Below are 4912 nucleotides of genomic sequence, written 5' to 3'. Positions count from 1 at the left end.
GGCCTGACACCGTCATTCGAAACGGTGAAAGAAATTTTATATAAGACATTACTGTTTAAACAAAGACAACATACTACGTATTTTGTTAGTAAATTGACTGATTTATAGAATATATGTAAAAATAAACAAACACATTTTTAAATTAAAAAAATTATTTTATTAAAAGTATAATATGTTTCTTATCAAAAACATTCCTTCACCAGTTATATAAACTTCATAATAACATACAAAAATAACATTTTTGAATAAAAAATAAATCATAACATCTCCTTCACCAAAAAATTATTAATTCCCGTTTTTTAGTAAAAATTCAATTTTGGAAGTTAAAAGTACAAATCTTAGGTTATTTAAAAATAAAGTATTTACTCGATTTTCGGAAGAGATTTCATTTACGATAACTATGTTGTTAAATGACACCTGTTTTGCAAGTTTTTTTGTTACATGTTTTTTAGATTTATAATTAAAAGACAACTTTATTTTACAATTCATCATTTTCACATTCTAAATAGCGGTAGGGTACACTAGAAATATTCTCTTGTAGAACACGTTTACAAAAAGTCTTTTTGAAAGTTTTACTTAAGTTGCCAACACGTAAAAGCATTTTGTACTTATCTTTTATTACGTTAAAGGGAATTTTCACCTTAAACTCGGTATTTGGCACAAAAATCATTTGTTTAAAAGCGTCGAAATGTATGATTTCTGAATTTTCCCTGGTAAGAGTTATTCCTTTAAGTTTTATAATTGTCTGATTATTTTCAAGTTTATAGCTGTAGCTTTTAGGTCCAGTTGATACGAATTTTGTGATATATGAATTCGGAGTCTCGCACGTAAGTTCACCTAAATTACCACCAAGGGGGGGTAGCCACTCGTTTGGTTTATGTGTAAATTTTACTCCGTCAGTGTCATAATAAATTACACGCTTTCCCAACTTATTAATTAACTTATGCAGATGAATACGACCGTAACTGGTGACAAAGGAAGCAACAATAACATTACCTTTGCGAAATGTTGGGGCTAGCTAACTTTTTTTTTATAGCTTACCATGGCAACATCGTTGTTGATTAAATGAAAGTCTGTTAATTTATTCGATGTGTCTGTTATAATCTCGGTTAATTGGGAGTATCTATGTATAATTTTAGTTGATGATTTATCCATTCTTAACGCCATTCTGCCATATAACGAATTTTTCGCCAATTTCGCGGAAGTTCTTAAGGATGGGTTATCAACAATTTCCTCAGGATCTAACCTTACTCCATCCGCTTCGTATATCGCGTCTAAATACTCTTTTTGCTCTTGATATGTTTTAATATTGGGTGGAAATCCTGAATTTTTAACTTTTGCTCTAAAAAAAATGTCAATATATGGTTTGAAAAAATTTGTTGTAATATTGTAATGGTACACTTCGAAAATTTCTAACAGTTTGTAGTTACATTCTTTTATTGAGTAGTAGATTTCCACCGAAGGTAAAACTACCGTTATAGCTCGTTCGTCAATACTGTGGGTACATTTGTCATCATTATTTATTACACAACTTCCGCATAAAGGATAATAAAGTTTCTTATTAAAACGGTATGGAAGAACGGGTAAGTAGAGGTTTCTGGGGGGGAGGATTCGACAACTAATTATTCCAAAATAAACGTCCGGTGCATAATCAAAGTTGTGTGTGATAACTTTAACATTTTTACAACCGTATTCCATTTTTTGTTAGCAATACGCATACAGACTACAAAAATCAAAATATCGGATTTGTTCTCCAAGTAAGGGCTCTATTTCATGGTACAGCTTAATTTTTTCTACACGGCCACCCACTAGCGAATCTCTAGGGTTAATTTTAGGAATAATTTTAATTGTATTAAAAAATACTTTCGCCTCGGCATTCTTTCTCAACAGTTCTAATATCTCACATTCAAAAATTTGAATATATGTGTGGTTTGGTAAATTTTGTTCAATAAATTCTTTTCGGTCTAATTCTCTTTCTCTAATTTCTTTGAATGTTCTTCCAATAACTGAATTAAAGCTCGAGCCAGAAAAATGTTTTGGACAACCGTGCCAGAAATCACCCATTACATCAATTACTATGGGTGGATTTTCACAGTAGCCATCTACAAAATACGGACCTACAGACTGTTCTCCCCCTGAACTTCTGACAGTTTGCAAAATTAAATTATTTTCCTTCTCATACCAAGATAAATATTTTAATGCAATCTCGCTTTGATTCTGTCTACTTGCCAAACCGATAGCCGGTATAGTACATAAGGTATATGGTTCTAAAAACTTGTCGATAAATACATTATTAAGTGCCCCGGAAAGAGAAATACCCCCATAATTACTGATATCAATTTCAATTAGTTCTTTATATAAGATGCGAAATTTCTGCATAGCTAAGCGTAATAAATTACAATCTAAAAGACAATAAGCTCTGGATTCTGATTTAATACAATAGACCGGTTCGAGCTGTTTGTGTGAATACCAATTTTTAAATTCTCGGTATTCAAATTCTTTCATTTTATTGGGCTCAAAGTATTTTTCGTCCGGAATTTTACCTGAATAGTTCAAAGTGTCTTTCGTCCAAAAAATATAGGGAAAATATCCTTTAGATTGAGGCAAAGAAAAGATTTTAGGAAACTGTCTTAATGGAGCACTAACATAATTCAAAGAATCTACAAAACGAATGTCTACCCCTTTAATATAAATAGTAAGTATCTTGGCTCCATCGTAAATAACCTCGGGAATGACATGATTAATTAATTTAGAAATAATAAACATTCCGTCGAAAGATCTTAGATTATGGGCCATTACGATGAGGTTGGTAAATTTCGGCCTAATTGTTTTTCTCTTCCGTTTTCCATCCGTAAGTAAAATAGTTTCATGTTGAAACAAAAAATTGAGAAAGTTATTTACATAATATTGTCCTTCAAAAACCGTGGTTTCCACAGGCTGATTTAAAATTTCACTTTGGGCCACTAGCAGAACAGGTTTATGTATATTATTCTCGATTATAGTCTCAATATCGAAATATACATAGGATCGTGGTTCTTTTTTAAATGTCGACTGTTTAACATAATGTTGGTTTGGAGGATGATCGATTTTACAAGACTCGCAAGCTGTTTCACATTTGTGAGTTATTGAAGTTTCAAATTGAACACAGCATTTTTCACATCTGTGGAAAAGCTTGCAAGTTTCATTTTTAAGGTGAAAACTATAACATTCCCCTTGTTTTAAATATCTATTACAAAGTTTACAACGAATTAAAGGAATTTCTAAAATTTCGTGAAATTCTCGACCTAAACACCTTTTACATTTAATTTTTCTAGTGTCAAAGCAGTGGTGCTTGTTTCTATGTGTGGTGGAATAAATTTTTTTTTCACAGTCTAAGCACGAAGCTACCCCACCCCAAATGGAATGTAGATTTTTAGCTAAATGAACGTGCGTGCCAATTTTTACAAGTAGAATTTTGTTCTCTGCAGGGGGAAAACCCTTGAAATAAATTTGAAAATTTTCCGTGGCGTTAAATATTATTATCTGATACTTTGGGGCTAAATATGATTGAAATTTGGCTATATCACCAATTTCTACAGCTCCTTGTGCAATTCCTACATCATCGTGCAATTTCTTAGCGGCTTTAGTTTGTAATTTACTACGAAAGAATGTTAAGGCTCTATATTCTTTAAGAACACTTGTTAATGGAAGTTTTTTCTTTTTGTACTCGGCAATTTCACAGAGTTTTATTCCGACTGTGAGGCCTCTCGCTACGCATAAATTATCGATGTTGTTTATATAGTAAAAATTGGTTTTAGTTTTTAAAAAAGCATCAAGATCGATAATATCTCTGTTTTTTAGAGCTAAAATTTTTTTTCCCATTTTCTGTGGGGATTTCAAAAGAATTATACTAAATTTAATTTCTCCATCTAGTAAGAAATCTTTTTTTGATTGAGCAACGCGTGATATATGGTTAAATATTCGAGAAACAGTTAACTGATCAATTTTAATAAATTTAATGTTAATTGGATGTTCTAAATTTTCCGATTGAATTGCAAATCTGAGGAAATCGAAACCGGGTGCTTGTTGTCTTACGTATTTGATAATTTTGGACAGAATCTTTTCAAATACTGTAAAAAATAAATGTGTGGGGATTTCGTTTAAGTCTATTAGTTCTAGGTCAATATCCAATTGTTTACATTTCCACTTTTTTGAATTTCTAGGGCTTAATTTTTTAATTTTATAAAACTTTTTATAATTAAAACTGTTTAAAGATGAAAAGTCTAATTGAGAGTCCGAATCGTAATCACTGGAGTCATCCATGTTCTAATTTCGTTTCCAGGTCTAAAATGTTATTCTAATTACTATTACGAATAATTAATTAATGAGTTTAACTTGCCTTCGTGGGTGGAACAACAATTTTTCCTTCCGTCTGCTCAATTAATTTTTTCAGCCTGTTTGTTGAGTTTATGATTCGAATAACGTCCATGGATAGGGTGTTAGCTAAGAATTTCACCCTTTTATAATCACCCTTCCAGAGTTCATCTTGGGGAAGATGTTTGATGTTTTTATATGAATATATCTGGATATCTAGATATACCCCCTTGTCGCTCGCTTTTTTTCTCGGAGTTTTAGTTTCGTAAGACACTCCACCTTTCTTGACTTTCACTGATTGTTCGATTCCAACTTCTTCGATGTTTGACATTCTACGGACCTCTTGAATATAGTCCCCATCCGATTCGTCCGACTCTATTAACATCTCCTCTTCGGGCCTATCAAAAACTGAAACTACCTGACTCGCGGAGATTTGACTATTACTTGTGGAAGCCATTTTAGCCTGTTATGATTCAATAGTAAAATTTTGCCCTTTTATACCAAATGTATTTTTCATTAATTTTTTTCAAAATATAAAACCTTGAATATTAAAGTGATT

The sequence above is a fragment of the Leiobunum rupestre genome, chromosome 8 (assembly GCF_980474605.1).
Source record: "Leiobunum rupestre chromosome 8, qqLeiRupe1.1.hap1, whole genome shotgun sequence".
NCBI lineage: Eukaryota > Metazoa > Arthropoda > Arachnida > Opiliones > Sclerosomatidae > Leiobunum > Leiobunum rupestre.
Note: the sequence above shows the minus strand (reverse complement) of the source record.